The sequence below is a fragment of the Zonotrichia albicollis genome, chromosome 22 (genome assembly GCF_047830755.1).
Source record: "Zonotrichia albicollis isolate bZonAlb1 chromosome 22, bZonAlb1.hap1, whole genome shotgun sequence".
NCBI classification, from domain to species: domain Eukaryota; kingdom Metazoa; phylum Chordata; class Aves; order Passeriformes; family Passerellidae; genus Zonotrichia; species Zonotrichia albicollis.
Genome location: NC_133840.1, coordinates 5,789,642 through 5,811,718, shown reverse-complemented (window position 1 = coordinate 5,811,718; position 22,077 = coordinate 5,789,642).

The window sequence follows — 22,077 nt, the reverse complement described above, 5'->3', positions numbered from 1 at the left end:
TCCCCAAATTCACTGCCAGCACCTCTGCTTTAGCTGCAGAGTGGATCAAAGATCATGGATTTTGGTGGAGAGATGATTTTGGCCTTAGCTGACACACCCAGGATTTGTCTGGGCAGTTGCTGAGGCAGAAACAGCCCAAATTGAGCCCTGTGTCCTCCCCCAGAGGATCACTCATCCCCTGACACAGCCTCTCCCAGCCTGGCCTCCCCTAGCAGGTGACACTTCACACACCTGGCACTTATTAGCCCCCCCTGAGCCAGCCCTAATTAATTATTTGCCTCATTAGACAGAGAGTTGAGGCCTTGTTGACTTGCTGAGGTCACTGAGGTGCACCTGTGAGCTGAGCTGAGCCTTCTGTTTATTCCCCTCCTTTTGCAGTAAACTGGAAATGCTGAAGCTGAGGAGCTGTTTAGGACATGAGGCAGCTGGAAAATGCCAATTTTGTCCCTCATTAATGAGGAATTGAGCAGAGTTCTGGGCATTAGTTGCCATACTGAAAGGATTTGCCATTTCTATGTGTTGGGCTCTGCCCCCTCCTCCAAAAGTCTTGGAGTGGGAGTTTCTCCTGGCCTGGAGAGACAAGAAATCTCAATTTCAAATGTTCCAGGCAGCAGCCAAGGCTCCCTCTGCTCTTTGCTGCCTGCAGAAGGAGGCGAGGCTGGATTCATTCAGTCCAGAGTGGAATTTTTGCTCACTAAAGTTTGATGAGCTCATTTCCTACCTGCTTTGCAATCTGACTCCAACACCTGCCGTTCCCAAACAAGCTGGGAAATGAATTCATTTCAGCCCAAGCCAGAGTGGGCGATTTTCTTTTGTAGTTTTGAATTTTTAGTGGCTGGAGAAATCAGCAATGATTTCATTTGGGACTGAAGGAAGTGCTTTGTTTGATATCAAACGAGGAGTGGGAGGGTTTTTACCCTTTTGAGTATGGCCAGGTATAATGGGAGGCAGTGTGAGACTGGAATGAGCCCTGTGAGCTGAGGAACTGGAGTGCTTCCTATGAAGAATGTCACATTAAAGTGTTTCAGATTGGGGGTGGAGGGGAATATTGCTCTCTGCTTTGGCTTTTTCGACTGAATATTGCCAATGCAGATAAATCTGAGGGTTTTTTTGAGCCCAGCCTTTGTGCCAGTGTCACCCAGCTCAGGTGGGGACAAAGATCTGAATCAAAGGTCTTTGACCCAAGATTTAGTACCCAAAGGGGTTGTTTTGACTGACAGCTCTGCCCTGCCTTAGCACCATCTCCAAATCTCCTTTTTGGAGGCAGGACACCCTCCTGAGCTTCTCCAGTTTCTTCTCATGCCTGGTGTTTGCACAGCTCCATCCTTGACAGCTCCTCCTGTTTTGTCCCTGAATTGAACCATGTTGCATCCACTCAACACTGCTGGATCCCCCAAAAAAAGAGATAAATAAAAGGAAGGTTTTTAAAAAAGCCTTCTCACCTGGACACCTTTGTTCCTGCCTCAGTGAGAAAGAGGACAGTGTTTTCCTAGGCAGGGCTGTTGAAATGAATGCAGATGAAATGGTTCAGTGTAATTAATTAAATGATCTCCAGCACCTCAGGAGGATCAGCAGCGTGCAGAGGACATAATTGGGTGTACACTGGCTGAATACATCATCACACACACACATGTGCAGGCTGTGTGCCAGGCCCAGCCACTCCAATCCAGCAGGATTTATAGTCCTGCAGAGCAGGAGAGTCTGGGAGAGCCCAGGGCAGGGACAAGCTTGTCCTTATGGAACAGACCTGGAGCTGCCAGGAATCACCAGATCTGTGCCAGGTGGACACAGATTTGCTGGGATGCATTTGGGATGTGCAGGAATCACCTGTGCAGCAGCACTAGCATGGATTGCTTGCTCCTTTCAGAGCAGTTTCTCTCCGTGGTGCTGATTATTAAGTACCCAAAGCAGTGCTTTGTAATTTTGCCTTATTTATTCCCTTTTCTAAACCCATTCTGGAGTGAAGGAATTCAGTGCTGGCAGGACTGAGCTGCTCTCAGCTCCTGCCTTCTCTGGGGGGCTGACCCAGAACTTGCTGTGACTAAAAGATCTGTCAGCTAATTCCATTGAATTTTAGCCTGCACCACGCAGGGTCAAGGCAGATCACAAAAAAATGCAGAGCTGGGAAGGAGGACAGCCAGGCACTCACAAAGAAAAAGTGCTTTAAACATTCAAGAAGAAAAGTGGCCGAGGAAAATGATTTTCAAAGGTCCCTCCGTGAAGGCTGTGATGGGGAAGGAGCACAATGCCCGGCGTGTCTGGCAGCACAAAAGCTGCTCTGGGAGGGAGCACAGCGAGCTGCCTGGTGATTAAACTTCCCAAATCACTGTTGGAGGAGCAGAAAAGAACTGGAAATAAATCGGCATCAAATTTCCTTTTTCCTCCTTGCCATAGGGAAGAGGGAAAATAACTTGGAAGGCTCAGTACTGCAGTGCTGAGGAGGGGAAGAGAGCACCTGAGGCAGATATTTAGGCTGGAATGTCCCTGAGGCCACTAAAAACCTGAATATTTTGCAGGCCTGGCCCAGGAAGATCTGAAAGGATCCCATTTTCCAACACATCTCCTGAAAACCAAGTTCAGGACAGCTCTCGTGGCATGTTTTCCACTTTGGAAAAATATAGGTTTTCCTCCTCTCCTGCCTGTTGTGTGACTGTCACCTTCCCCTGTGCCCCCCTTTCTCCTGCCATCCAGCAAATCATCTCCTTTGGCTCCTTCTCCAAGCTCCTCCGTGCATGTCACAGAATCCACAAGATCTGAAGAGGGGGAGGAAGGGGAAAAGCACAGCAGTAAGAACCCAGTTTATTATTTATAATGCTCAGCTGTAAGCAATAAACACAGGCAGGGAATGTAAATTCTGCCACTTCCTTACCCTCTCTCTATAATTCCCTGGTAAATTCGCATCATTCACTGTCGGCCTTAATGTGCCTCTATTTGTCTGAGCTCCCCATTTCTCTGGGACTTCTTTTTTTCCTCTGATGAAATAATATCTCCATGTATAGTTCCCTTCCTCTATCCTTAGACTTGTAAATTAAATTAATTTCAAATTCAAAGGGGCAATATCCTGCTAAAATGATCCGCTGTATCATTGCAGGTCATGGTGTTGAACTGTAAAATAAAAGCCTGTTTATAACTTATCATTTACAAGGCTTTCTTCTCCCAGAAACTACCACTGTGATGGAGAGAGCTGCCTGAGGAGCTGGAAAAATATCCATTTTCTATAAAACCAGAGGGAGGTGGTCACATATCCTGGGAATGCTGCATCCAAAAGGTGACCTAAGTGCACTTGTTCAATCCAGTGCTGTTGTCTGAGCATCCCCTTTGCTCCTCAGCCTGGGGCTTTGGGGAGTTGAAGAAAATCCAGCAATGGATTTTCTCCCAGTTCCTTTCTCTGTGGCCACGAGCAGAGGTGAAAGGAGGAAAGACAAAAGATCCTCATCCCATTTCCAAAACAGGGATTTACTCCTCAGTACATTTTAGGAACGCACAGCTTATTTTTTGTGGGGGGTGAGAAGTTGTTATTCCAAATTTCCCCACCTCTCAGAAACAGCAGAAACTTCTGGCAGAATTCTCCAAGATAATTTTCTCCATTATTTCATTTTACGTGTTATACAGAGAATGAAAAGGAAAGATTGAGGAGAAGGCTGAGGTCTGTAAAGAGCCAGAAATGTCTGTCAAAAAGGGTTCTGAACCTCCCAAACCTGTTCATCCAGTAAAGGAGCCCAAAAAAACACTTGCAAACACACTGGAATGGAGATAGGATCAAAGGAAATGCAATTAAAGAAGAAGGAAAAAAAGAAAGAAAGAAAATTGGGAAATTTAGTGACTAAAAGAAAATGGACCAGGATTACATGAGGTGCAGTGCAAAGGGCCAAAACACGGCAAAATTAACCTCACAGATGCTGCAAAAGCAGGGGGAAAAATCAAGGAGGAAAACACAACTTTGGGGGGAAGATATGAGAGACATGGCATGGATACTGGGGGGGAAAAAATGGACATGGAGATGGAAAATCTGCTGCAGCCTCCATGAAGCATCTCTGGACTCCCACCCTTTGCACTGAGCAATTTAATAAACCCGAGTGAGAGACACACAGGAGTCATCTCCTTTTGGCAGGGAGGTGATGGAGAAAATCCCCAATTTTGCCAATTAAACCTGAGTGACACACAGAGGAACCATCTCCTTTAGGAAGGAAGATGATCGAGAAAATCCCCAATTTTGCCAATTAAATCTGAATGAGATACACACAGCAGCCACCTCCTTTTACAGGGAGATGATGGAGAAAATACCCAATTTTGCCAATTAAACCTGAATGAGACACACACAGGAGCCACCTCCTTTTGGAAGAGAGATGATGGAGAAAATCCCCAATTTTGCCACCCAGGGACCATTCCCCTGGTGCAGCCCTTCCCTTCCTGCAGCACCAAGAAATGGGATTTGCAGCATTCCTGGGTCATGCAGGCCACCACATCTCTGGTGTCACCGACTCCCAGGGTCCTTCCAAAGCCCCTAAATAATTTCCTTCCAATCTCTTCCAAAGCGCTTAAATAGTTTCTTTTCAGTCCCTTAATGAAGACACTTCCCTCGAACTCCTCACACATCACATTCCAAAGGTTTTCCTTGCCCAGGCTGCTGCTTCACCGGTAGTTTTGTAATTTATGACACTCTTAGTGGCTTAATTACGCCGTCAGCTCCATCTGTCACTTAAGTGATATGAGGAATGATGGGATGCCATTAGCCAGCTAATAGTTGCTGTAAAGAGAATTGTTTTATGCCATTTAATCACGGGAACATAAACAATTTTTGCTCCCCGATATCCACACTGGCTTTTAGAATTATATTTAAGAGGCCAGTCTTGACGTCTGTCCTTCTGCCTGAAAGAGTGCTGCAGGAAAGGAAGGGGAAACTCAGCAGCAACAGGTTTAATTAGATTTACCATCAAGATCATGAGCATTTGGCTTCATCTTTTTCCATGCTGATGGACTTTTTATTTGAGTCTTGCGGCCTCTCTTGCTTCTCGTCTTGATCTGTCATGATGTGGTGTCTTCATCCCCACGAGGGCTTGGAAAATTTGTGTCTGAGCCTCTCAGCTTTGTCAGCACATTTGCCCTCTGTGTGTGTGGGGGGAGAAATATTCATTTACTGAGGGGGCTGGATCTGCTGGAGGGCATAATCACTTGGTTTCCATTTTAGCAAAAACCCACATAAATCCTTCAAAACTCATAAATGCTTCTTGTTTAACCCTGGAGCCACCTGAAATCTGATTTTCAGCGTTAAAGCATTTCAGGCACCAACATTTCCACCTCTGAGCTCGCTAAGGCCGGGTTCAGCCCTGGCAGATTTGGCAGCTCTGAGTATTGTCTGAACCCCTGGCAATTTTTGGCAAAGCCTTTGTTTGCTGTCATTTTGCTGCCAGTCTCGGAGCTGTTCAAGAGTGAGAATTTGTGGAGGCTGAGGGGAGGAAACTGGGGAGGAACTGGAGCCACACAGGAGCATCTGCACCTTTCTCAGCTCTGCTATTTTAATCCCAGACAGAGCTGTCTCACCCGCCCTTGTTCTGCTCCTGCTCATCCCACGTTGGGTTTGATTCCTGCAAACATCTCCTGACAGCAGAAATCCTCCCGGTTCAGCCTCGGGGTTTCGGCTTTTCCTCCCCAAAATGAGGTGTGAAACCCAAAGCCCGCAGGTTAAACCAGCAGTGCCCTGCCTATCCAACACCCTCTTTACAACAATCCCATTCCTGGAGACATCAGAGCCTGAAAAGAGGCAGACTGGCTGTTTAGATACATATTCTAATATTGGCTTTTTGCAAATATAAAATAGATTCTATACGTGCGATGTTAAAGGAACTTTGTTATAAATATATAATTTTTATTTCTGTTATTAATTAAGCTTAGTGAAATAGCTGATATAAGTGTCCTTGTGTTAAAGTGCCTGCTTGGATGGGATAAAACATCCCATAAACACAAGATGAGGACACCTGTACAGATATCAGCACTCACCCTCTGAAGGCAGTGTGGGCTGGGAACCAAAAACTGAATGTGATGATAAAAAAGGACTAAAAGCACAACCAAGGATTACACATGCTCTAAAAAGGCAGATCCAAGGAGGAGATATGCTAAACAATTCTTGGAACATGTAAACTACTTTGGGGAAAAGTTTACTATGCATAAGGGTCTATGAATATGCAAGAGGCTGATGGAATTAAAAGGTATGTAAGGGGTATCCCCGAAGAGAACAGGGTGCTCTTGGCTGAGTGCTGTAAATAACCTTTGCTCTGTGGTCCTTGTCTCCTATTGTCCTTTATTTAACTTCTTTTAATTTTCACAGGAGAGTGAAGGTGTTTTTCACATTGGCTGCTCCAGCTCTCCAGGATGATTCCCAGACTTCCATCCCAGCTCTGTGACACTTGGATGTGCCCAACACCCCTGTCAGAGAGGGGTTAAGGGATGCTGACTGCTGGTCACTCTCCTGCCCTGATAAGAAGCCATCAATCAGCAGGGACTGGCTGCAGTCACACAGCAATAAAACCAGAGAGATTATTTGCTGCCGTGTCATTCATTATAAATGGATCCCAGGGTGCTTTGTAGAATTAATTAATGGACAAATGAGTGGGAAATGAAGGGAGGGAGACCAGGAATGAAAGCTAAGGCTTGAGATGAGGTGTGGAAGGATCTTCTGGAGGAAATATCTGCACTGGGACTGTTGAGGGGCACTGAATAGCACAAGGCAGAAATAAACAACTGCACATTTGGCCCATAAAATGTGTCATCCCCACACTGCTGGTGGCAGCTCTGCACAGGGGCTCACAGGAGGATGTGGGTGCTCCTGTGGCTGTTCCATGGATGGAATTGCTGCCTCTCTCTCTTGCTGTTTCCTGTATTTTGTGGGACACTGCCCAGCTCCATCCACCAGTGTCTATAAAATACACGGCAGTGTCACAGAGGAAGGCACTCCATAAATCCCAGATTTTATGACAGATTATTTATGGGGACACACCACTAAGGGACTTCCCTTGATAAAAATGGTGTCATGCAGCAAGGTGAGCCCAAGAAGATGGCCAGGGTGAGGGGGATGGAGCCAGGAGGGAAAGAAGGGAGAAGTTTCCTGTTTTTTAAGGAGCATGTTTTCCTACAGTCACCTCCCACTCAGCCACCTGCATTTCCAGGCTCTGCACAATTCATGGCAGGAGGTGGAGGTGCTCCTGAGGGACAAGTGTGCTCAGCCTTTGTTAGAGATTGGAAAATCCACCTGGGAGCAAGAATTGGATTGCCCAAAGTGGTGGAAAGTGGGAAAATCCCCCAGTGGCATCACTACTCACCAAAGAGTCACTGTGGGATGTCCCATCCTGGGGCCAGACACTGATTTTGGGTAGGGACAGGCCCTACCCACTGATTTTGGATAGGGACAAGCCCTACCCATTGATTTTAGATAGGGACAGCTCCTAAACACTGATTTTGGGTAGGGACAGGCCCTACCCACTGATTTTGGATAGGGACAAGCCCTACCCATTGATTTTAGATAGGGACAGGCCCTAAACACTGATTTTGGATAGGGACAGGACCTACACACTGATTTTGGGTAGGGACAGGCCCTACACACTGATTTTGTATAGGGACAGGCCCTAAACACTGATTTTGTATAGGGACAGGCCCTACCCACTGATTTTGGACAGGGACAGGCCCTGCACACTGATTTTGGATAGAGACGGGCCCTACCCACTGGTTTTGGATAGGGACAGCCCCAGAGCTGCTGCTCCTCAGCAGGGAGGGGTGCTCAGCTCTGCCTTGAGCTCATGCCCAAAGCGTGGCCTTCATCCCCAGAGTCCTGGTGGGCAGAAATCTCAAACCTGAGGGCATCACTTGGATCTGGGAAAAGCACAGATCCCACAGAGCCCATCACAGCAGCCGTGTGAGGCAGCACGAGTCCTCCAGCCCTCCTTCCTTCCCCCTTCGTTAAATCCCAGCGCTATAAACCAAAATGTCAATTTTCTTTTTAAACATCTTTTATGGCAGCTTTGATGCAGCTTGGCAGATTGATAGCCCGGCTGACTGACGGCTCCCATTTATCCTCCCATCAAGCATGCAGGATTCCCTGGCACAGACAGCAGTGACAGTGACAGGGAAGGAGCACTGGGAAGGGGCAGCGTGCCAAGGAGGTGGCACTGCCTGCATCACCAGGCTGCTGTGCTCCTTCTGCTCTCCATCAGGCTGGATTATCCAGCTGCCCTGGGTTGACTGTGTGATGCTTTTATCCCAAATAGTCTTGTTCTGTTCATGCTGAATAATAAGTGTGGAAAATGCCAATCAATTTTTTTTTTAATATTAAAAGTTTAATAGTAATAAAATGGTTATAAAAATAGTAATACAATTAGAGTAATAATAATTTGGACAAAATTAGGGCAATATGGGACAATACAAACAAAGAGTTAGGGACGTCTGGCTGGGCAGCAGGAGCACGAAAAAGGACACCCCTTAACTAAGGATTAACCCTTAAAAACAATAACCTGTTGCATATTCATACATCTCATACATGATGCATAAATTCCATTCAAATACAGGATTCTGTCTTGTCATTGTCAACTTCTTCCTCATAAATCCACTGATTTATTTATGGGGACACTCCACTTAGGGACAGAGGAGTCCTTTTACTTTATTCCAATAAAGGGAGAGGCCATGGGGCATTCCCCTGGGATCTCTCCAATTTTTGGAGGATGCAGCCTCCTTTTTATCCCAATTTCCCAGCTGCATTTCCCTTCTCTCTTTCTCCATTGCCTGAGGTACTTGAGAGGTATAGACTTTCCAAAACACCTGATACCAAAGATTTCCTTCTAATGTGTAACCCTCCCTTTTAATTTTTAATTCTTATGGAATCTAGGGATTTTTCTTCTCCATTGTTTTTTTTTTTTCATCTCTCAATGTCTAATTTCATTTATCAACAAACCTAAAGTTTATTTGTAAAAGCAAATATATTTTCTCCATTCATCAATCAGTGGAATCCTTCCCACTGTTTCTTTTATCTCCCAGTGCTGGTTTTATCTCCCAGCCTGTTTGTAAAGACAAATCCACTATTCCTCTCGCCCAGAACGATGCCTGGGAAAGTTGTCTGCTTCTCTCTGCGGCCAGAGAGCTGCTGCTGTGGGACTGAGCATCCCCGCAGCTCCTTCCCAGCCTTCCTCCCCTTTCATTTCTCATCTCAGCAGCTCAAAGGCAGAAGAAGAAAGCATCAGACAAAAGCGCCGGCGGTGGCAGGCGGGGTGGGCAGCGTGGCCCCGGCTGTTCTGCTGACTTGGTGCTTCCAGTGGAGCGAGAAGGCGCCCGGGCAGGCTGGGGAGAGCGCTGCGGGATTAGCATGACAAAGGATGAAATTTGCAGCATCCGCTAGATAAGCTAAGAGATGCGGCAACGCAGTAAATAGAGTCTTTTCTTCTCCATCTCGTCTGTTCTCCCCCTCTGTTCCTCCCTCTCCTCATCGCCAGGCTGCCCTCAGCACCTCTGACACGCTCCAGATGCATCCAGAACAATCCGAGCCCATGGAGCTGCCATGGAGGATGCTCGGGGAAAGGCAGAGCTGCTGGGCGTGGGAATCTACAAAATCAGAGGGTTTTGGGAAAGCTGCAAAAGGCAGGCCTCAGAGACAGCAGAACTGTGAGTAGAGCTAAGAAACAGCCATGAGATAGGTCAGAAGAAAAATTATTTGAAAAGTAGAAAAGCAAGGATGAATAGAACAATAGTCTGTATTAATGCTTGTCTAGAATAACACTCTAAGCTACAGAAAAGTTTATCTAGTGAGATATTAGGAAGTTTGAAGCTTAATAATGGAGCTCTGTGCATTGTGTTTTAAGGCTTACAAGCAGGTCTTGTATTAGAAATAAGCAAGCATTGTTTTAACCAAAGGTACGTGTGCTTTAGTGGTTGGATGGAACTACTGTCAATGTGCTTTTGCTTTGTGTGATTAGTCAAAAAACTTATAAAGTGAGTTGTAACATTAAGTTCTTTCTCTGCTGCCTGGGATGTGAGCTGCTGGCATCTTCCCATTGTCATAACCAAATAATGAGGCTGATGCTGGAAAATCAAACAGCTCAAGGCACGTTCCCAGCAGTCCCGTCCCGTTGGTGATTTGTACATAGCCCCCAGCTGGCAATACTGGGAGCCACGGTGTGATTTCAGGGTTTACCCCAGAACCTCGGGTCCCTCCCCTCACAATCCCTGATGATTCCCTGCCAGGTGTGTCAGTCACCTCTCCTTTCCCCTCCCAGCACTGTCTGTCAATCCTGGAATTCCAGAGGGCATTGGCAGACTCAAAGGATGCCCTCTACCCCTGGGGAGCATTGGGGCATCCAGGTGTCCTTTGTCCCTTAAGACCTCCTCTCCTGTACCTGCTTGGTGGCTTCCTGCCCTTTCTCATAATAAGCCAACTCCTTTTAACACATTCTCGGAATTCTGTTCAGTCTTATTCGTAAAAAGTGAATTTCTGATGAGAACATCTTGTTTTCCACCAGAACTTAGGAAAATAGGGCAAAGAAGCCCCTGAACCAACCCCAAAGGGCTGACCCAATGGTGGGTTACTGGGGTAACTGATTTCCTACTGGATGTACCTGCTGGATATACTCATTAATTAACTTTATAAAATGTACAGCAATCTTTTCTCAGGTGCACAGAGCCATGTTTGTGCACTTGAAAGCTTTCATTAAAGTGTTGCTTTAATCTTCCCATTTTGACACCATTTTAAAATTTCTTCCTTTTGTTTTTAGGCAGTGTTCCATCTTGTGGTCTTGCTCGGGGTTATCCCCTGTGGAAGAGCTTGGATTCTTCTCCTTGCTGCACCCAATTATTCATTTAACACATTCTTCAGCAACGTCGTTGAATTCACTGTGAAATTGGGTGAGAATGCACAAAACAAAGGAGTTGTTGTCTAATCGAACTGTGTGTCTTCAGCAGAACAGGCTCTGGAAATGGCACTTGCCCTGAGAAAATTCCAACAGCATGATTTTACCCTGTGGCCTATTTAGGGGGGAAAAAATCAAAACCTTGGCATCTTTCATTGAATTCTTACCAGTGGTAAACCCCAAAATTTCCATTTCTTGGCTTTAGAGCTTTTATCAGGGGGACTGAACGTGGTCAGAGTTTGACCTCAAACAATTCCCTCAAAATTCTCACCAGGCTCTGGACCACAAACGTGCATTCCCCAGGTTTGCAGACACTGTGCAGAGCTCGGTTTCATTTGCAGCCTTCCTCCTGAAAAGCTGTTTCATTAGGGAAGTGTCACCTGTCCTTCCCTGTTAATGCAGGAGACCCTGAGCCTTCAGCAGAGGTGCTGAGTGCTGTCTGTGCCAAATTAACTCCATCATGTCTGCTCTTTCTTCTTCCCTAAAACAAAGCAGAATTCCCACCACTGCTGCTTCATCCAAGGGAAGCAGGATGGGTTTGCCCAGATGAGTAAAACAACAAAAATATACTATTTTTGTTAGGATAGGATATCCTGTGTTGGATACTTTGGGCTTTTAATGAGCCATTTACAAGATCAAACAAGAAGAGATGCCCTCCCCCGGCCTTCTTAAAGCTGTAATTAATTACCGAATAAGTAGCATCTAATTGCTTTCCGGAGAGCACCCCGGAGAGGGAGAGCAGGGCGGTGCCTGGCAAAGGTGCAAGCACAGGTTAATTAACATTAGGAATTAAGTGGCTAATTGCATTGTTGTGCCGGGGCAGCCCACCCTCCCTGCAGGGTGGCATTCCCAGGATGAACCCCTGCTGGTGGATCCTGCCCACAGGGATGTGCTGTGTCAGGAGATGTTGGCAGCATCCCACTGGTGGTGACCCAAAGGAACATTCACCAAAATCTGTCCCCGTTTGGCCCCTTCCTGCTTTCCCTCAGTGTGTCCCTGGCATTTCAGTGCTCTCTGGGCTGGGTGACACCTCCTCCAGCTCACACATCCAACCTGGAGCCTCCTGCCCAGCCTCTAATGTTTCCAGCCTGGCTCAGGGTTCTCCTGAATTCCTTGTTCTCCCCAGTTCCCTGTTCTCCCCATGCCCAGCCCACCTGGAAGAATCAACCTGGAGCACTGTGGAGACACAAAGGCTGCTGAGCCTTCAATGAGTGGAAGTAACTCCCTCTCTGAATGCTCTTCTGGCACTGGACATCTTTCCATGGGCTGAGCAGCAGTGTCCATGGAAGGAGAAGGAGAAGGAGAAGGAGAAGGAGAAGGAGAAGGAGAAGGAGAAGGAGAAGGAATCCTTACAAACTGTGGGGCCACTGGTAGATAAAGCCAGATACTGAGAGGTGAAACAGGTAATGCGGGGAACCATAAATTCCAGAGGAATTCCACTGATTGACACAGATTGTTACTCACTCAAGACTGTGCAAAATCCCTGGATTTAGAGAAAAAATGGAAGGGAAGGGAAGGGAAGGGAAGGGAAGGGAAGGGAAGGGAATCTGTATAAGGTGATTTAGGAAGTCTGCACCTCTCAAGTACCTTAGCCAATGGGGAAATAGAGAGGGAAATGTGGCTGGGAAATTGGGATAAAAAGCAGCCTCCAACAGTTTGAGAGACGCCAGAGGAATGCCCCATGGCCTCTCCCTTTATTTGAATTTAGTTCCAGGACTCCTCTGTCTCCTCTTTGGCCATAAACCTCTGGTGTTTGTGGGTTAATTTCCCTGACATCCACGAGGGCACAGGGGACTGGGAGAAGTCTGGCTGTCCCTGTGCTCAGGCTCTGCTGCCCCTTTCCCCTCTCAGGTACAAAGCACAAACCCCTCTCAGTGAAGAGCCTTTACGAGCCTGTTCCTTAGATAACAGCACTCGCCTTAACCTCTCCCCTGGCTCTTCTTCCTCTGTTATGTCGCCGTTAATTCCGGGGATATTTCTTCATCTCCTGACAGTCCAAACCCGCAGCCAGGGTAATAAACAGCACATTAGTTGAGCTTTGTTAGAGTGAACGAGGCTTTCCTGATAAAGAGTCGCCAGGGCCGGCAAGAGGAGTTGCTCTCCCGAGCAACATCTTCATTGTGTTCGGCTCCGAGTCATTTCCTGCCTCTGCAGAGCTTCCCTAAGTCTGGGTGAATCTGGGATGGCCCCATTCCCACCCAGCTGTGGCAGGAGAAGAGCTGAGCCATGCTCTGGGACAAGTTATGGGGCTGTGAGAATAGGAGGAGGAGGAAGAAGCAGAGGAGAAATTGGGTGCCCTGAGTTTCCCCAGTGAAAGCTGGGATGGCCAAACTGGGTGAGTTGGTGCTCAGAGGTGGTGCCAGAGGCTCCACCAGCCCCGTGAAGGACTCAGCAGTGGTTTGCTGGTTTTATTGGAAATAAATGGTTTTATTTCTCCAACAGCTCTCAGGATACTGTTCAATGATTGTCTCCAAGGGAGCACAGCAGGTTCAGTTCCTCCTGAATGGCTTCCAAGAGCTTCCCCAAAAAGGAGCAGTTGGGGCTGTGCTGAGCTGAGACATCTCCCTGCACTCACAGACCCTCAGCCTGGGCTGGGGACAGTGGGGGACAGGGGGGCATTAGGGCTCACTGATGGGAGAGGAGAACCTTGAAGCTCATGCTTGAGTCTTGCTCAAGGCATAAATGCTCCTCTGAGCTGGGCAGCCAGGTGGGATGGCAGCTTCCCACTGTGCCCTCAGAGCCAGAAAGTTTGTGAGTGTAGCAAAAACCACAGCCCAATCCTGTTTGTATGGCCACAAATCAGACTGAGCTTCATTTCCTGGCCCTTCCCCTTCCCAAACCCCTCCCTGAGCATCCCTGCTGTCTCCCAGCCTCATCCTTCTCCCAGCAGAGAGGGAGTGCTGAAAGGAGGATCATGGAGTGGGCCAGGAAGGGAATGCCCTCTCCATTCCCATTTTGTGTTTGGGTGTGGGGGAAATGTCTTCCCAAAGGGTTCTAATGGAGCAGAACCCTGGAAATGCTTCCAGGCTGCCCAAGGTGGCATTGCCCCAGCAGCTAATTAAAGTGGGAACATCCCAAAGTGATGAGTTTGCAGGGAGGCTGTGGCTCTGAAAGAGATTGATGTTGCATGGCTTATCAATTTTCAATCTCAACACAGCCAGATATTTATCAGGCTGCAGAGAACAAACACTTGTAATATTTAAAGGGGGAAGACTTTAATGAAATCCATTGCAGATCACCAATTTCTGTTCCCCTGGGTTCATTCCTTTCCTCTTCTTTCAGTCATTTTTCTTCTTTTTTCAGTCTTATTTTTCTTTTTTTTTATTTTAGCATACAATAGTCAATGAGGGAAGGAGAGTTTCATTTCAAATGCCTGTTCCCTTCATCTCCCCCCCCTCCCCTTTGCCTTCCAAAAGGTTTATGCATTTATTTGGATAAAAGGTTTTAAACAATAAAGAACTGTCTGCAGTAATTTGTGAAGGTAATAGATTATCCTGGGAGGAGGCCTAGGCTGAAAAAATCCCTACTGCAGAATTCAGTTGTTGTCTTTTTATTAGGAAAGGGAAAGAAAGAGGGCAGGAGAGTCAGAGGGGGAAGAACACTATCACTGGGCTGAATTATTTACCAGAGTAAATCCTCCCGTTTTTAGGAGCAGCACCTGGATTTGGACCTTTCCCACACTCACTCCCAGGTGAGGCCACACGATCAGACTGCCAGGTAATTTTCCCAAAGTCAAATAGCTGATGGCTCCAGCCCTGGGAAGGCAATTGGATATGGTTTGGGAGTGGGTGTCCTCTCTCCTTTCTGCATAAAGACCTTGAGACAAGGTCTGGGATGAAAACCACTCCCCAGAAATGTGTGTTTTCTCTTCTCTCTCCAAGGTGACTTCAAGACAGGTTTTGGGATGAAAAACACTACCAGGAGTGGGTGTCCTCTCTCCTTTCTCCAGAGAGACCTCAAGACAAGGTCTGGGATAAAAACCACCTCCAGCTTTGCGCAAGGAAACCTCAAGACAAGGTTTGGTATGAAAACCACTCCCCAGAAATGGGTGCCCTCTCTCTTTTCTCCAGGGAGACCTCGAGACAAGGTCTGAGATGGAAAACAACCCCAGCTTTTTTCAAGGAGACCTTGGGACAAGTTTTGGGATGAAAAACACCCCCAGGTGTGGATGTCCTCTCTCCTTTCTGCATGGAGACCTCAAGACAAGATCTGGGATGAAAACCACCCCGCAGCTTTCTGCAAGGAGACCTCCAGACAAGGTTTGGGATGAAAAATACCCCTAGGAGTGAGTGTCCTCTCTCCTTTCTCCAAGGAGACCTCGAGACAAAGTCTGGGATGAAAACCACTCCCCAGAAATGGGTGTCTTCTCTCCTTTCCCCAAGGAGACCTCGGGACAAGGTCTGGGATGAAAACCATTCCCCAGAAATGGATGTCTTCTCTCCTTTCTCCAAGGACACCTCAAGAGAAGGTTTGGGATGAAAAAGATCTCCCAGGAGCGGGTGTCCTCTCTGCTTTCTCCATAAAGACCTCGAGACAAGGTCTGAGATGAAAACCACCCCAGATTTCCCCAATGAGACCTCCAGCCCAATTCCCCGATCTCCAGAGTTCCCCTGGATGGTCCCAGCCAAAACCCACCGGGCTGATCCCGAGCCTGCCGTTCAAACCCCAGCTTCAGATTCCAGGTCTGGCTTTAAAGCGCTCATTAGCACGGCGGGGAGAGCGATTGTAATGAACGCGGGCTGCCTAAATCGCTAATCAATAGCGGGAGGCTTTGGCTGATGCTCGGCAGCACCTCCGGCCCCTTCCCCCGCCGCGTTAATAAACACACGCTGCTGCTGTCTGGGCCAGGCTCAGACTGACTAATCACCTCCAAACAACTTGTAAATGCATGGTTAATGAGAACTGCATGAATAATTGCTTTTTCATTTTCCTGCCTAACCAGGAAAAAAAAGAAAAAAAAATATATAAAGTCACCCCAGAATGAGATTTCTTTCACGGAGCTGCCCAAAATAGAAAGTTTTCCAGTGTTTTTCTTGCTGTAAAGGAATTTGTGTGTGTGAGCCCTCTGCACCTTCTCAAAGCCTTTGAGATGAAATGGAGGAGTCAATATAATCCAAAATAAACCAGATTCCTGTTTGCTTTACACTCATTTTCCTCTCTTTTGAAAGTATTTTAAAAATTAGGTTGAGGCAAATGTAATCTTCGAGCAGTGTTTTGAATGGAAATGGTTTTATTTCCCCATTCTGGGAATAAAAGATCTCTTTGAAACTCGATGTGAAAATCTCCTGGCATAGAGAGGGGGAGAAAAAAAAAAAAAAGCTCCTTTTCTATCATTTATTAAAGATGTCTGAAAGAATCTCAGATCACTGCATCCTTCAAACACTGCAGTCACTCCCCCTGCAGCTCTGGCTCTGGGAAGATGATGGGATTGGGAGGTGGGCTGACCCTGGCTGGGCCCAAAGGTGCTCCATCCCTGCCCTCCTCAGCTGGAGAGCAGAGAAAATATCAGGGAAAGCTTGTGGATGGAGATCAGGATGAGCTGGGAGCTTCTGGCAGCCACTCCTGTATCCCCCCTCTGCCAAACCCTGCCATCCAAACCCTGCACAGACTGTGACCCACACATGGAGACAGACCTCCAAGGATTTTGTACCTGTGGCCAATTTGACGATTCCAGGGGATTTCTGCATTTATCAGGTCAGTTGCTGTCCCCTTCCAGTGATAGTTCCACCTCAGGAGTCTGGGAAGCAGCACTGAATGCAAATAGGAGCTGGATCCTGTTTATTTGCACTTGCTCAAACTTCTGGGAGGGTGTCTTATTCTTTTTTTAATGGTAAATTTGGGGTTGGCATATAAAAACCAATCCCTAATTGAGTGTAAGAAATTCAAGAAGCTACAAACACCCTCAACCAGACAAGTTTGCAGCAGCCTCTAAGCCTGTTTTGCATTAAATCAGGTTTTCTCTGTAAATGAGGCCTTCACTATAATTGCTCTGGAGCAGCTTATTCTGATTTCTTCGCCTCTTTGGCTTTGGTAATTTGTCTTCAGCAAAACACTGAGGACAGACAAAACCCAGGGGAAGGCAGGGGATGCTCAGGAGGACAAGCCTTGCTGGCACAAGCTGTTCCTCCCCTCCTCCCATCTGCCCAGCTCCTCACCCGTGGCAAGAGGGGGAATTCTGTGGGAATTCTGAGCCCAGCCCAGCATTTCCCAAGTCCCCAGTGCAGGGGCTGGCTCTTGGGGACACTCCGGTGACTTCAGTGTCTGCAGCACCGTCCTTGGTGGGGTGATGGCAAATGGGAGAGGGAGGGAAGGCCGGGAAAGCAAGGTTGGAAAATGAGGTTTTTTAATTCCAGCAGATGGAAAAGTCCTGCTTTATTAAAATTCACCTTGTTTTTATTTCCAGGGGTGTGACGGTGTTCACAGGGGTCTTAGGATGAGGGAAGAGACATGAGGATCAGACTCCATGTTTCAGAAGGCTTGATTTATTATTTTTTGATATATATTATATTAAAATTATACTAAAAGAATAGAAGAAAATATTTCATCAGAAAGCTAGCTAAGAATAGAAAAATCAAGAATGATAACAAAGGTTTGTGGCTTGGACTCTCTGTCTGAGCCAGCTGACTGTGATTGGCCATTAATTAGAAACAACCACATGAGACCAATCACAGATGCACCTGTTGCATTCCACAGCAGCAGATAATCAATGTTTAGATTTTGTTCCTGAGGCCTCACAGCTTCTTAGGAGGAAAAATCCTAAGGAAAGGATATTTCACAAAGGATGTCTGTGACACCGGGGCTGGGTTCTCACGGCTTCTCACCCCGAGCAGCCCTGGGGGATCTCTCAGGCACATTCTTGTTCTGTGTGCTGAGCACAGGGTGTGAAGGGGGCTCTGTGCCCCCAAAACCACTTGGGCACGGGCACATCTGGGCAGCCACAGCTCCACCCTGCTGCCAGCCCAGGAGACACAGAAATCCATGGGCTAAACACCCCCGAACACCAGCAGGGGAGCACTGGCACTTCCATCACTGTCCCTGGGGTTCTGCACCCGCATTTGGGGTGGTGCCTGTGGTTCTACCTCTCTGTGCCTGTTGAAGATTGCAATGGAAGATGTTTTCTATTACCATCTATATGGCAGATTATCTTTGTCAAGTGGGCAGTTTGCCTTATCTCTCTCTGTGAGTGACCACAATCACACCTCCCTCGGGAGGGGACATCTGCTGATAACAGCTATTGAATGTCCCTGCATGGCTGATCAGAACTATACCATCCCATTGGGAGATTTTCTGCCCAGAGGGAGGAGCCAAGCATTCCTACATGGATATAACCTGGAGGTTCTGGAACACCAGCACGGCTTCTCCACTGGATTCCCCAGAGGAACAGCAGCTGCCTCTTCTCCCACTGGATCTTCAGAGGAAGAATCCATCCTTCTCTACAGGATCCCTGCTCCAGCAGAACCACCCCTGACACTGCAGGAGGGCTGAGCCACAATTCCAATGGGACTGCCACCAACACCCTGACCCACAGGGTGTCAGGTTGGGTTCTGACTCTGTCACTGTTGTTCTAGTGTACTGCATTGTTTATTTTGTCCTTCTAATTTTTTCCTTTCCCTTTTCAAGAACTGTTATTTCCTGCTCCCATATTTTTTTGCCTGAGAGCCCCTTAATTTAAAATGTATAGCAATTGGGAGGGGTGGGGAGGGTTTACATTCTCCATTTCAGGGGAGGTTCCTGCCTTCCTTAGCAGACTCCTGTCTTTCCAAACGAAAACAGTGCCCCTGCACAGCCACCCAGCAGATCCCATCCCTAAAAATCCACAGGGGATTGGGGGAATTGCAATCCCTGATAATCCAGTGGGGACCAAAATCCAAAAATCCAGGGGGCCAAACTCCTCATGGAGCTCAATAAATAAGCAACATCCAGCACAGTTTAGTGAGCACAGCTGGGCTCTCCCAAGGAGTTCAGAGCTAATTCCACCTCTGCACTGAAGACTTTCGATGACTGTTAATGAATTTAAATGATGGGGATTTTCTTTTCATGCTTCATTGCATATGCTCCTCACATTAACATGCTAATTAAGAATCCATCAGCCCAAGCTGGGAATGATGTGGCCACGGAGCAAAGTGGAGCTGTGACAGTGGCTTTGGGGCTGCTCAGTGGGACCTTTTGTTGAGTCTGATAAATTATTTGCTTCCACAAGGCTGCTCTGTACAGGTCCCATGGGGAGCTGGGATTTGCTGTGGCTCTCATGTGTCAGTGGCTGCTCTGATCCCACTGGGATGTCTGAGGGATGCTTGGGCAGCCTGGGCTGTGTGTGAGAGGAAAGGAGGGCACAGAGAACAAATCCCTCAAGGGCCAGTGAATATAAACTCACCATCACTGACAGGGAGAGTCCCTGAGCAAACTCTCCCCAGCAAACTGTTGGATATTCTGGATAACAGCACAATTTTCTGCTTTTCTGGTGTATTTTACACATTTGAGCACAGCTGCTGTGGGCAGGTGGTGCTGTTGTGGTGTTTTCAGGTGATTCTAAGCAAGGCCTTACATTATTTTGCTGGATTTTGTTTGCTTTTCGTTCCAAGGATGCTTCCCAGGGGCTGACACATCCCACCCTCAAGGATCCTCTTTGGAAGGAGGGCTTGGCACTGGGATGTCATGGCATTCCAGGTGGGAAATTCCTCCTTCTAATCCACCAAACTCTGTCAGGATATCTCAACAGCAGTGGTTGAGAAATTGCTGCTAAAAATTGGGCTGAGCCATAGCCTGTGACTGCTTTTTAAAAGTCAAGGGGAGGGCGAGAGAGAAGAAAAGGTTTATAAATCATGAAACCTATTAATCTAATCCTAGAACAAATTTACCAATTCTAAAATGGATTTTCAGGGATGATGGGAAAAAATGGATTTTGCAAATCTTAACAATTAGTCCTTCTTAAAGAGCTTCTTGCTTCCCAGAGCAGCTTTGTGCTCGGGACAGTTTGGTGAGAGATTGTTCCTGTCTGCCTGTGGCCTCTCATTATGAGAGGGATTGAAAATGCTAATTCTGGGGCTGGAAGTCTGCTCAGTCCTCCCAGAACTGTATACAGTGTGAGGAAATGAATTCTCACACTTAACCACTTCACTGCTGCTCTGCTTTCTGAAGAAAATACCTGCAGCTGCAAATGGTTTTTGAAACAGTGGTGACATGGCTGAGATCTCAGATTTGATCCTAATGACCCCCAAACCTCAGGAAAACACCTCCCTCCTCAATTCTATCCAAATTTTGGGTATGGTTACAGCTGCTCTTCAGTCCTGGAGATAAAAAAGCTTTAATGCTGCTGTGGTCACTTCAGAGCTGTCCCTTAAACGTTTTCACCGCACCATCACTATTTTTGTGGCATCCATCCCAAAACTAGAAGAGCAGGGAAAAAAAAAAAAACACAACAAGGCTGGTCTGAGGAGTGAGTAGCTTGTTTTGCAGTGCAGCCTCTTGGCTTATTAAGCTCAGCCAAACAGAAGTTGAGTGGGCACAGATCACTCCCCCTGCGTCCATCGCAGCGCTCGGCTCCGTGGGGAGAGAAGGACGCAGCAGCTCCAATAGGAAAACTGGCATGGGGGAAAAACAGGCAGGAATCCATTTCAGATGGCAATTTAGCAAAGGCTCTGCTGGCAGAGGAAGGGAGGGGGCTGTCTGGGGTCGTGATGACCCATGAGAGAGATGCAATTTCTGTTCTGGGCTCCCGAGCAGTGTGTGGCACCACGCAGTGCCAGCAACCACGGGGCACAATCTGAACTGCTGCTGGGAGCTTGTTTATCTCAGGCATGCTGGAATATCCTTGTTTATCTCAGGGATGCTGGAATATCCAGGGCCCAGCTGGTGGGGGAATTATGGGGAGCCTGTCCATGTGTACGACAAATCAAAAGGGACGCGAGAAATTAGGAAAGGGAAACGTTTATTTTCTGCCTTCCGAACGCGCGTCGCACCCAGTTGAGAACAAAATTAATTTGTTCATTAAAGGCATGGGCCGTGGCAGATGAAGTGACAGAGCCAGACTAGGGGTGGAGCTGCCTCATCAGGGATGGGATGGCACAACAGGGATGGGAGCAGAGCAGGCTCTGGGGTGGAGGCTCAGCCAGGAGATGCTCCCAGCCAAGGAGCCCCAAGAGGAATTTTGTCTCAATCAAGAGGTTTTTTCTGCCTTTGCTGCTCATGGTACCTCAGATATTTAGTCCCTGGGATGTCTGTAGAGGCTCCCACCTTTTCCTGACTTGTTTTCAGGCTCAGAGAGGCAGTGCCCTGTGCTGCCTGGTGGCTCCTGGGGGTTATTCCCTCTTCAATGAAGGCTCTTCCCCTTGTGCCAGCACAGCCAAGAACGAGGTGCCATGTTGGGGAAGATGAAACAGGAAAGCCTTATAAATATGATTGCCTGGCAAAAGATTTTGAGAATATAGAAACTATAAGCAAGATTGAAATGAAAGCAAGCTTTGAGATACCTCAGTTACTGAACAACAGGAAAAAGATGGTGTGGCCCAACTGAAGGTAATCCGCTTTTGATGGAACAACACCCTCTGCTTGCAGACAGGCCCAAGGGTCAGAGCAGACCCTGCCAGCTTGGCAGAAGGGGTCCAAAGAGGAGTTTTTAGGGTTTAAAATGTAACACAGTATGGTAATGTAATGATTCTTATAGGCTGTATGTAAATGCTATAGGATTTGTATGTTGTACTAGATTGGTTAGTGAGAATCAGAATATTCAACACAGAAGATGATTTGTTGTATTGTAACAGGAACCTTGCTCTCTTACCCCTTTTACTCTCTCATGCTTTTACTCTCTTACCCTCTCATCCTGTCTACCCCTCTCTTCTCTGGGGCCTGCTCTGAGCTGTGCCTGGCAGCTCCCAGCAGGGCCCTGCACCCAGGCCCTTTGCAATGAACCCCAAATCCCAGCAGGGCCCTGCACCCAGGCCCTTTGCAATAAACCCCAAATCCCAGCAGGGCCCTGCACCCAGGCCCTTTGCAATAAACCCCAAATCCCAGCAGGGCCCTGCGCCCAGGCCCTTTGCAATAAACCACAAGTTCCTGACCTGGCTGCAGAGATCTCTCGTCTCTGTCCCGACCATCCTACCCCCCGACACTCTTACATGAGGGGACACAAATGTCCATCCCCACAGCTCCCTGGAGCCCCCAGGCCCAGCAGCACAGGGCTGTGGGATGCTCAGAG